At 42.4% G+C, this 12,241-nt stretch overlaps 1 long non-coding RNA gene across 1 annotated transcript in view; it reads right to left on the bottom strand.

Annotated features, from left to right (window-relative positions):
- The window catches only part of LOC104973609 (uncharacterized), a 221,647-nt gene extending 209,642 nt beyond the window's left edge, over nucleotides 1-12,005 (bottom strand). The window contains exon 1 of the long non-coding RNA XR_810261.4: nucleotides 11,627-12,005. This is a non-coding gene — a long non-coding RNA (uncharacterized lncRNA). The remainder of the gene's footprint in view (nucleotides 1-11,626) is intronic.
- Nucleotides 12,006-12,241: the final 236 nt, after the last annotated feature.

The raw sequence follows: 12,241 nt of genomic DNA, 5'->3' as shown, positions 1-12,241 counted from the left end.
TCGCCTTTTAAAAATAAAATATTAATCGTGGCTCTTCTCTCCAGACTTCTTTTTGACTGTATGTATTTCAAATTTTCATGAAAATCTAAACAAAAACTACAGCGTCTTTCCAAAGCTGAATAGTTTCAGTTGAGTCACTTGCTTCAGACAGGGATCCCAGCATAATGAAACATGTGCTTGGCTCCTTGTCAAAAGAAATACTGCTTTCCTGTTCCTCTCATGGCCAGTCCCTCAGCCAAACATTGATCCCTGGGGATCTGTGAAGTTTCCACACCTCACTTATTTTAGAGCTTAAGAGAAGGAATTTTTCTAAAGTACCCAGGACTAAGTGATCGGTTTGGATAAAGTGCTATTATTTTTTTATTAGAATCATTCTCTGGGACAGCATCATTGGTTTCTTCCAATCACCTTCATACGTTTTTGACTCTGATGCAAAGATTAATTGAATATAATAAATAGAATTAATAGAATATGATAAACTGTGAAATAAACTGTTTCCTTTCTTGTTCCACCAACAAATCTCCTTGTCCTCCCAAGTTATATTTTGTCACTAAAACTAAAGATTCTTGCCTTAGAAATCCATCAAATCAACTATGGCACGCTGCATAGGGAAGGCACATTCAATTAAGTCAAAACACCTTGGTTCTGTTCCAGAACCTGCTTCTAATTCTGCAGGCCTAATTCCACTGGGTCCCAATTTCCTCGTTAGTAAAATGAGTAAGGCAAGCTATGATTACCACACTCTTTGCAAACTTCATTATTCATTCATTCAGTATTTAGGGAAAACCTTCAATGCCTACAATGGAGACATAAAATGTCTCCAGGAGCCCACGGAGCAAATGAGATGGAGAAACAATATCCACAGAGGAAAAGGAACTTGGAAGATACATATGGAAGAAATGTTCCCTAAATGTTCCTGGAGATGGGGGTGGGGCAGGGGAGTGCAAAAGAGAGGTCTAGTTAGACAGGGACTTGTGGAGTTAGAGATGGTCTGGCAAACAGAAAGGACAGGATGAGGGGCTGAGGATGGGGAGAATGCCAAACACAGAGAACAGACAACAAGACAATATACTGTTAGTTTTTAGAATTTGTGAAAACATGACATAGGAGAAGGAATGACACTTGGGGGATGGTGGAGATGCCGGGGTTAGTTGGAACTCAGTGCTTGGTGAGGAAAGTCAATAGATGGTGAACCAGAAAGAGAAGCTGGGGCCACATTGCATAGGAGCCCTACATGTATCAGGGTTTCCACTTAACCCGGGCAATGGGATGCAGTGAAGGCGCTGAAGCCTGAGAGCATGGTGGCAGCTGGGTGGGGATGGACTGCGGATAGCAGGTCTGGCAGTGGCAAGATCAGTTGGGATACTCCTGCAGAACCTAACCAAGAGAAAAGGCAGACCCAAGATAAGGAAGTGGCAGTGAGCATGCAGAAGAGGGGCCATATATGACAGAGATTTCTGACCATTAAATATGGGTGGAGAGAAGAAACTGAGACCATTGGATGTTGGTCCCACTCATTAAGATGACATGTGAAGGTGGAGGAGCCATTATGAAGGCAAGATGAGATGTTCAACTGGGGCTGTGTGGTGCCTGAAGTGTCTTGAGAGTGTGCAGATGGAGCTATCCATCAGGCGGTTATAGTCAGGTCTGGAGTTCAGGAAATGGGTCAAGACTTGGAGGTTAAAGACTTGTGATTGCCAAGGGGGAGGAGAGATGGTGAGGGGATGGAGTGGGAGTTTGGGGTTACCAGATACAAACTAGCATATATAGGATGGATCAACAACAAGGTCCTACTATAGAGCACAGAGAGCTATATTCAATATTCTGTGATAAACCATAATGGGACAGCATATTTTGTGTATATATATGTGTATGTGTATATATGTGTATACACACACACACACACACACACACACACACACAAGAAAGCAGCAGAGGATGAGATGGTTGGATAGCATCACCAACTCAATGGACGCTAACTTGGGCAAACTCCAGAGATGGTGAGGGACAGGGAGGCTTATTTTGCTGCAGTCTGTGGGGTCACAAAGAGTTGGACATGACTTAGTGACTGAACAACAAATATATGTGTGTTTGTGTGTAACTGAATCATTTTGCTGTAAAATTAACACAACATTGTAAATCAACTATACTTCAATTTAAAAGAAAACTGCCAAAAAAAAAAAAAAGACTTAGAGGTTAACCTGGACATCCATAATAGCATCTAGATGGTAGAGGTGTATTGACTTTGCTTCTTCTCCCCTTAACGTTTTTCATACATCCCCTGCACAGTGCTGCTAGGATTAGAATCTCCAGAAATGCTTTTTAGGTTGACTGATTGCATGAGTGGTTGTGGTATTCCTACTTGTCAAAAAATCCATAGGATGGAAGGCAGCTTTCTCTTAAAATCTGAGGAAGGGACCTGGACTTACACACAGAGGGAATTCTTTTGGAAGGGAAGTAATTCCATCTTTTGGAATGAAAGTAAATCCTAAACAAAGCATCTCTGTCTAATATCACATCCCAAGACCATTTCCTAGAATCCTTAGAGCAAAATGTCCATGAGTTATTGGAGTTAAGACTTCAGTGGATTGAGAAAAATGACAGAAAAAATACAGGCAGGTAGAAGGTAGGTATATCTGAAAGAGTACACCAATGAATGTGTGATCTAAACATGGGGATTCATTCTCTCCATTTAAACATCAAACTGTGCATTTAAAATTGGTGTCATTCGCAGATGGAGAGAAGAGACTAGTGGACACAATGGCGGAAGGAGAGGGCAGGTTGAACTGAGAAAGTAGCCCTGACGTATATACACTACATGTGCAAAACAGATAGCTAGTGGGAATCCGATATATAACACAGGGAGCCCAGCCTGGTGCTCTGTGATGACCTAGAGAGGTGAAATGGGAGGGGGAGGAAGGCTCAAGAGGGATGGGATATATGGCTGATTTGCATTGTTGTACAGCAGAAACCAACACACATTGTAAAGCAATTGTCCTCTAATTAAAAATAAAAAGTAACTAAATAAAAGGTACTTGATAAATTTAATATAGTAAATAAAATTGGTGTCATTTACTACATGTGTGGGGCTTCCTTCAGCAGGCAAAGAATCTGACTGCAATGCAGGAGATGCAGGAGACACAGATTCCGTCCCTGGGTTGGGAAGATCCCTGGAGGAGGAAATAGCAACCCACTCCAGTATTCTTGCCTAGAGAATTCCATGGATAGATTCCATGCCTAGAGGAGCCTGGTGGGCTACAGTCTATGGGACTGCAAAGAGTCAGACATGACCAAACAACCGAGCATGCGTAAGTACTTACTGTATGTGCATGTGGGAAGTGCTGAGGAAGGTGCGGTGGTTTTCAGCCTCAGTGGGACAGATGTAAATGGTGAAAGGTGATGGATGGAGAAAAAATGGAAAGACAAGTTTCCAGCCATCTGTGCCTTTGGGGGGGAAAGTTTGAGGCTAAAGCTTAAGGTAGAGAGATAAAGGTAAGAAAGGACACAAACTTCATATCCCCTGCTCATGCTTCGGAGAAGGTAATGGCACCCCACTCCAGTACTCTTGCCTGGAAGGCTGCGGTCCATGGGGTTGCTGACAGTCTAACACGACTGAGCGACTTCACTTTTGCTTTTCACTTTCATGCACTGGAGAAGGAAATGGCAACCCACTCCAATGTTCTTGCCTGGAAAATCCCAGGGACAGCAGAGCCTGGTGGACTGCCATTTATGGGATCACACAGAGTCGGACACGACTGAAGTGACTTAGCAGCAGCAGCAGCTCATGCTTAGAAAAGGATGGCTTCTTTTTCTAAATACACTGAAAACGTTCATATGGCCCATGATTTAGATAATAAAATTTCTATCAGGGTTCTTCCAAGCAACCTACCTGCTGGTAAAGTTATGAAGCCATGAAAGTGTTTTCCAAAGAAATAGATGAGTGAGATGGAAAGAGGGTAAGGATAGAACACTAAGATTGGCTCCTAAATCGTTTCAGTTAACAGACCATTTGAGAATCTGTTTATCTATGGATCTTCTCCCCCAGGGAAAAAATGTTAACAAATTTTAGCATGGAATTTAATGGGGTTCACTGATTCCAGGATTCCAGGATACCAAGTCAAGAAGAGGAAGGAAGAGGACACACACAAAAACAATTTCCACCCTTGCATTTTGCTATTATAAACCAGTCTTTCCAAAAATGCTAATCGTCAGTAAAAGAGACCCTTGGGGGTTTTGTTTTGTTTTTCCTGCCATTGAGAAGCTACTACAGTGTTTCTATGCTGAAGAGAGAGACACTGAGAATTTGACACTCTTTGTACAAAACGTATATGTCAATTATATTCCAACAAAACAATGAGTATGCATTCTTTACTTGAGATTCCATGCATACACAAAACATGGAAAACTACAAAGCAATCAAAATAAACTACCGATGCATGCTATCCCATACATGTATACCATTACATTAAACATTATATTATGTCAAAGAAGGCACAGACAAAAGACCACACATTGTATGAATCCATTAATATAATGTCCACAAAAGGGAAATTTAGAGAAACATAAAGCAGATCAGTAATCACCTAGGCTACTGGGAGTAGGAGCAGATCCCTCCTACAAACAGACACAAGGGAATTTAAGTCACTAAACTGAACACTTATGGGCGAAAATTCTTTGTACAATACACCTTGATAAAGCTACTTTTCAAAAGATGTCTCCAGAAACAAACCAGCACCTGAGGATTTTCAAGTGGAGCATTGATGTTTGGTAGGCATTATTTCATGCTATTTGGAATTTACTTTATAAAATCCTCCTGTATTAAGTTGTGGACAATCAGATTGTTTCTTTTCAAGGAATCCTATTACATCAAGCCTCTGGACTGAAGTTACAATTGCAAAGGAGATTAGTCTAACAACTCTCTTCCATTAAGTACTCTAGAAATGGCTGCACTAACTTCCTGTGGTCAGGAGGGAACGTGTGATCATGTGCAGCTCATGTTCCATGGGGATGACTCCTTTGTGCTACTCTTCCATGGAGAGCTGAAGTGGTTTGGCATAACATAAATAATCTTTTTGTCCTTGGTAAGAATTTGCTTAAGTAGAACCATCATCCTTATGCCATTAGGTTGAATTTTAGGACTTAGTCTTGTTTTGCTGGCTTTCAGTCCATTTATATTTGGCTTTCTTAGGAATTAACCACAAACCATTAGTGAAAACAATACAGAGGCCTGGAGAATCATACAGAAAGTCTGGACAAAAGCAGTCAACGAAGTCCTCAGCAAAATTTCTCAGAAACTTTTTTCCTTGAGTTCTCCAAGGACACAGACAAACACCTCTATTTTAAAAAATCATTAAAAAGAAAAAAAAACATCTGAAACTATTTCCATGGGAAATCTCTGACCTCTCCTCAGCTTCCCCCCTCCCCCACTCCCTGCTCCATGACACAACACCCCAGCAGATGTACGTGGAAAAAGGCCAAGACTGTATTAATTTTGAAAAGAAAAACAAAATTTAGTCCTGTTGTCTATAAAGAGAGGAGAGCATGGCAACCCACTCCAATATTCTTGCCTGGAGAATCCCAGGGACAGAGGAGCCTGGTGGGCTACAGTCTGCTGCTGCTGCTGCTGCTAAGTTGCTTCAGTTGTATCCGACTTTGTGCAACCCCACAGACGGCAGCCTACCAGGCTCCCCCATCCCTGGGGTTCTCCAGGTAAGAACACTGGAGTGGATTGCCATTTCCTCCTCCAATGCATGAAAGTGGAAAGTGAAGTCGCTCAGTCGTGTCCGACTCTTATCGACCCCATGGACTGCAGCCCACCAGGCTCCTCCATCCATGGGATTTTCCAGGCAAGAGTACTGGAGTGGGGTGCCATTGCCTTCTCCAGGGCTACAGTCTATGGGGTCATAAAGAGTCAGACAAGACTGAAACGACTTACATACACACACAGGTCTGTAAAGAAAGAGGAAAGATCTAGAAGTATCTTTTAAGTATGGCTGAAGATTCTACCTCCAAGATTCTGATGAATGCAGCAGGGAGGGATGTTGGAATACTTTACAAAGGGAAAGACTGTCTTTAGAAGAGTCTGACATAACCCTCAGGTGGGAGAGGCAGGATATGAGGATTCCAAGTAAGGGTGAAGGGCAGCACGTGTTCTCTGAAAAATCTACCTACATTCGTTTGCCCACTGCTGTTTAGTTGCTCAGTCGTGTCCAACTCTTTGCAACCTCATGGACTGCAGCCCGCCAGGTTCCTCTGTCCATGGGATTCTCCAGGAAAGAATACTGGAGTGGGTTGCCATCTCCTTCTCCAGGGGACCTTCCTGATGTGGGGATCAAACCCACATCGCCTGCATCATGGGCGGATTCTTTACTGCTGAGCCACCTAGGAAGCCCTTGTTTTCCTATAGGAGTTGGATATTTCCTCAATACTCCCACCATATCACTCTGAATATAGCTCCAAAGAATAAATGTTTTGGTGTTGGTCATAATGGATTGTTGTCCTTCTTCCTCTAGAGATACAACTGTGATGTAACACACGGCTCTCTCCACAGTTCCTGGCACACTGCCTTTCAAAATGTGTGTTCTAATGTATCCGATAAAACTGTAGAAAGGCTCTTATAGAAGTTTTTATAAACAAAAGTAACTATGGAGTGAAATTAATTTATTGGAACAATTACATTGATTAACAACCCATTTTACCAGGAGGAAGAATATTATCATTCAGATTTTTCCAGCAGGGCTTCCCTGGTGGCTCGGTGGTAAAGAATCTGCCTACCAATGCAGGAGACACGGGTTCAATCCCTGATCTGAGAAGATCCCACATGCTGCTGAGCAACTAGGCCCGAGCACCACAACTATTGAGCCTGTACTCTAGAGCCCGCAAGCCGCACTACTGAAGCCCTCGAGCCCTAGAGCCCATCCGCAACAGCAGAGAAGCTACTGCAGTGAGAAGCCTGCGCACTAAGGTTAGAGTAGCCCCAACTTATCTCAACCAGAGAAAAGCCTACGCAGCAATGAAGATCTAACACACTGAAAAATAAATAAGTAAATAAATAAAATTTTTAAAAGACATTCCAGCAGGTTTTGTGCTCAATAGCCACAAACTTGTTTTTGCAAACCAGTTGCTTATATGAATGTGCAACATATATTTGCCTTTATCACTAGGCATTTCTCTAATTAATGTCATGTAAAAGAAACGTTCAAGCATGCCTTCGTAATGTTCATGTAAAATTTCTTCCTGACCATTACTTTTTGTCAAATCTAAATAAAGGATTTGCTGTATGTAGTGCGCTTCATTCTTTGTATTGTGCCTTTTATCTATAGTCATTGCCACCTGTTTTGCAAACCAGCCAATCTGTTGTGGTGGTGTCAATATTTGAAGTTATATGATAGTTTCTCTTTATAGATGAAAGGCACTGTACCAATATTAAAATACAGTTTGATCCTACAGAACACTTTATAATTAGATGCAACGTGCTTTTGGGAAAGCCCTATAAAATGTGCCCAATAGTGTGATAAACCATGCCTGTGAGGTCATCTCTCATTCTGCATAACTCTTAACTCAGCAGCATGATTTTCATAGGAAAATTGAACTCTAATGACAGAAGGTCACTAGTAAGAGAAGGAAGGGGAAAAGATGCAATCAGTTCCCAATACTTTTATAAAGCTGGTTTTCATTACACTCAAAGCATAGCAAGGGGAGGTATTGATTAAATAAGTTACCACTAGTTATTTCATCACATAGTTAAACAACAGGAAAGCTAGACCTAAAAGCAACTGATACAGATCTGCCCGTGAACACATAGCAGGGGAAGCGGCCACATTCCAGTCTCTGCCATTTGGTGACACCTCATTGAAAAAGAGATAAGGAACAAGAGAAATGACTGTGAACTTTCTTTATCCCAGCTAGTTAAGAGGATGTTTACTTCCACTCACCTTAATGACTACGTATCAGTAGTTTCTCCATATCTGATCTAAAGTAAACAGATCTTTTTATGATTTATTTCACTACAATTTCAGTTTTTTATGAAGACTACACTGAGTCTGAAGCCTGGAAAGATGTGAATGGTCCTTAAGCAACAGGGGAGCTCAAATGCCCAAGCAGAAAGACAGCATGGTTCATTGTTCAAACACCTTTTTTCTTAAGTGATCCACAGTGATGGCAGGAGAGAAAATGATGTGTCTTAGACCTGGCTAAAGTTAAACGTGCTTTAATAAAGACCCTGGGAGAGGACTTCCCAGGTGGTCCAGTGTTGAGTCTGTCTTCCAATGCAAGGGAAGCAGGTTTGATCCTTGGTAGGGAAACTAAGGAGAAGGCAATGGCACCCACTCCAGTACTCTTGCCTGGAAAATCCCATGGACAGAGGAGCCTGGTGGGCTGCAGTCCATGGGGTCACTAAGAGTCAGGCACGACTGAGCGACTTCACTTTCACTTTTCCTTTTCATGCATTGGAGAAGGAAATGGCAACCCACTCCAGTGTTCTTACCTGGAGAATCCCAGGGACGGGGGAGCTTGGTGGGTCGCCGTCTATGGGGTCGCACAGAGTCGGACACGACTGAAGCGACTTCGCAGCAGCAGCAGCAGCAGGGAAACTAAGATCCACATGCCTCAAGGCAACTACTGAGGCTGTGTGCCGCAACTAAGACATGATGTGGCCATAAACAAATAAATAAGCACGTACAGGTTTTTAAAGAGAGACTGCAAGAGAGGAACTCAAAAGAATGCTCGAAAAGCTGTCTTGGAGAAACTCAACCAATTCTACTCATTTGTTAGGTATCTCAGAAGAAAAAAGTGGGGAAATCTACAATTGAAAGTCATTAATTCTAAAATATAATGGTCGACTATAACTCAAAGTGTTGAATTAAATGATTTTGTTTTTATTTTTTTAATTTATTAAATGACTGCTTTTAAATCCATATTTCAACGTATATATAATTTATATGCTTCTTTTCCTAAATGTACTTTTGGAGAACTATTTGATGCAAAGGGGATATGAGACACTTTTTACTAAATCTTGTGTTTTAACAGGTAAAGATAAACCTAAATTTATTCTAAACTCAGAATAAATTCAGCCTTCCCAGGTGGCTTTAATGGTAAAGAACCAACCTGCCAATGCAGGAGACATGGGTTTGATCCCTGGGTTGGGAAGGTCCCCCGAAGGAGGGCATGGCAACCCACTCCAGCATTCTTGCCTGGGAAAATCCTATAGACAGAAGAGCCTGGTGGGCTACAGTCCATGGGGTCACAAAGAGTAAGACACTACTGAAGCAACTTGGCATGCATGCACGCACAGAATAAATTCAATTAAAACTGGATTTTGCTCATGGCCAAGTGATTTCCTCATCCCTTGAGTTGATATTTTAATTCCATAAAAGAGCTGTGAGGTTGTAAATTGCTGCAGCTGCTGCTGCTGCTAAGTCGCTTCAGCCGTGTCCGACTCTGTGGGACCCCATAGATGGCAGCCCACCAGGCTCCCCCATCCCTGGGATTCTCCAAGGAAGAATACTGGAGTAGGTTGCCATTTCCTTCTCCAATGCGTGAAAGTGAAGTCACTCAGTCGTGTCCGACTCTTCGCTACCCCATGGACTGCAGCCTACCAGCCTCCTCCACCCATGGGATTTTCCAGGCAAGAGTACTGGAGTGGGGTGCCATTGCCTTCTCCGTGTAAATTGCTAGGCTTCCATTTATCCAGTGTGCTGCTACTTTAGAATAACCTTTTCTCTCTCTACCCTAAAAATCAGTACTGTTGTATGAGGAGCAAGCTTGGAGTCTATTAAGCAGACCAGTATCACTGGATCATATGGTAACTCTAGTTTTCTGAGGAACATCCATAACGTTTTCCATAGTGGCTATGCCAATTTACATTCCCACCAATAATATATCTATTTCTTTTTCATATGTAAATGTTTATAATATGAATTCTACCATATTAATGTGTATTCAGTCACTTCAGTCATGTCCAACTCTTTGCAACCCCATGGACTGTAGCCCACTAGGCTCCTCTGCCCATGGGATTTTCCAGGCAAGAACACTGGAGCTTATTGCCATTTCCTTCTCCAAGGGATCTTCCCAACCCAGGGATTGAACCTGGGTCTTCTGCATTGCAGACAGATTCTTTACCATCTGAGCCACAAGGGAAGCCCCGTGTTAATAGTTTCTAGTAATTGATATTCTCTCTTTCTCCCATTTCCTAAGCTACCAAAGTCTAGACCTTAAAATATGTACTTGGTCAAGCTTCTCCAAAAATCACTCCTTACAAAATGAAGTTTACTAGATATTCCAAAATAAGACTCAGTTGAAGGGATATGTGCTTAACTTCCTACCTTGCAGGAAGATGGTGGCAGTTGAGCTTGGACCAGTATCATTTTTTTAATAACAGCTTGAGATAGAATTCATATACAATAAACTTCACCCCTTCAGTGTATACAGTTCAATGATTTTTAGTATATTCAGAATTGAACCAGGTGCAACCATCACCATTATCTAGTTTCCGTACATTTCATCACCCCCAAAAGAATCCCTAAACCCATTAACAAGGACTCCCCACCCCTCACCACCTCCAGCCCCTGGCAGCCACCAATCTATGTTTGGTCTTGGCACTCTTGTCAAAGCACCGTGTTCTTTGAACGACAAATCTGTACCAAGTAAGCTTCATTTTTCTTCTCTTCTTTTTCACGTATTTAAAATTTTCTGAACCATTTAAAATTTCTATGTTGCCCTGAATTTCTCCTTGCCTGTCCATCTTAGCGATACTCTTGTGCCAGGATTCTTCAATTCATCTATACACTCAATGTCTTATTATTATTATTATTATTATTATTACTCTAACTCCAAAGCTCAGAGGCAACAGCCCTTTTATTACCAAAACAGGCTAAGTGAGGAAACTAGTTGGTGTTTAAGAGTCTGGGATTGGAAGAGAAAGGACAGGTACAATGAGAGTGTGCCTTGACTTCAATTTCACAAGCCACCCCCACCCCCAGCTCCGTCTGGTACCTTTCCAGTTCTCAGCATCTGAAACAATGCCTGGTGTCTGGCACCTCTGGCATAAATCATCGATGAGTAAAAGAAGGAATACACATATTTCTTTATGACAGGTTTACGGATTTATCCCTCCCTTAGAGCTCCCCAGCTCCCCAGTCAGTATCCTTATTTTCCTTCAAAAATTACCTATTACATAGCATCCTGGTGCTGTATGTAATATACAGAGATATGTCAACTTGGAGTGTTTCCTAGATGGCAGCATTCAATGAATTCTCAGAATCCTTCTCTTTGGTGAACACCAAATTATGAGGAAGGCTTTCAATTAAGTCCCCCCAAATAATGGCTTGTACACTTTTCCCCACTGCAGATGAAAATATAAATAGCTTCATTCACAAGCATCGGTTCTCTCATTCATGTTTCTTGGCATCTCTTTCCTAGCTCACCCCGAGACTGTCTCCTTCAGTGTGTGCAGAGGATTCCAACCTCTGTGATGTTCTTCCATGCAGACAGGTGAGGGGAAGGAATAGAGGTGTGGGGAAGGAGCCTGCAAGTCTCCACACAAACCTTCCTTTCAGTTCAAGCATGAAAATGGAGATAAAAAGCCAAACCTGCAGACACACTGAACTCGGCGGGAGCCAAAAGTTACCTTTGAGATTGGCAGTTCCAAAAGGCATCAACAGGAATCCTTCTGGTAATTACCAGTTGGGAAATGTCATGCCATTGATTGTGACAGACACGAAGCAGCTGCGCTTTGTTGAGGGCGAACAGGGGCCGGGCCTGAGCAGTAACGACAGCGGGCCAGCTGCGGCCTGTGCCCCACTTCCTCCCCACAAACCTCTCTCCCTCAGCGCTTGCCAAGCACGGCAGCGATTAATCACCCTGGAGAAGTGGATCTAACACGGCTGCAATTGCCTGTTGAAGATTAACTGAGTCTATCATATTTCCAGCCAGATTCAGGGGCTGGGGGTGGGGTGGAGGTGAAGAGTCTTTTTATCAGGGAAAGATTGTCAGTCAAATGAATTGCAAAGATCTCATTCCCATTCCGACTGAAATTTAAAGACTCTTCTAGCCAGAAATCCTGATTGTTGAGTGAGAGACACAGAAAGGACACATGTATTTGCCTTGGTGAATTCCTGGTGTGGAATCAAAGGTGAACAGTGCAAGCTAATACAGGTGGCCCTGTAGCCTAAGTTGTTGTGCAAAGATCCATTTGTACATATTCTGCCTATTGTTTGTATAAACAGTTCTTCTGCACCAATGC

This window comes from Bos taurus, chromosome 12, assembly GCF_002263795.3.
Source record: "Bos taurus isolate L1 Dominette 01449 registration number 42190680 breed Hereford chromosome 12, ARS-UCD2.0, whole genome shotgun sequence".
Taxonomy (NCBI): Eukaryota; Metazoa; Chordata; class Mammalia; order Artiodactyla; family Bovidae; genus Bos; species Bos taurus.
Note: the sequence above shows the minus strand (reverse complement) of the source record. Positions and strands in the feature narration are given on the sequence as shown.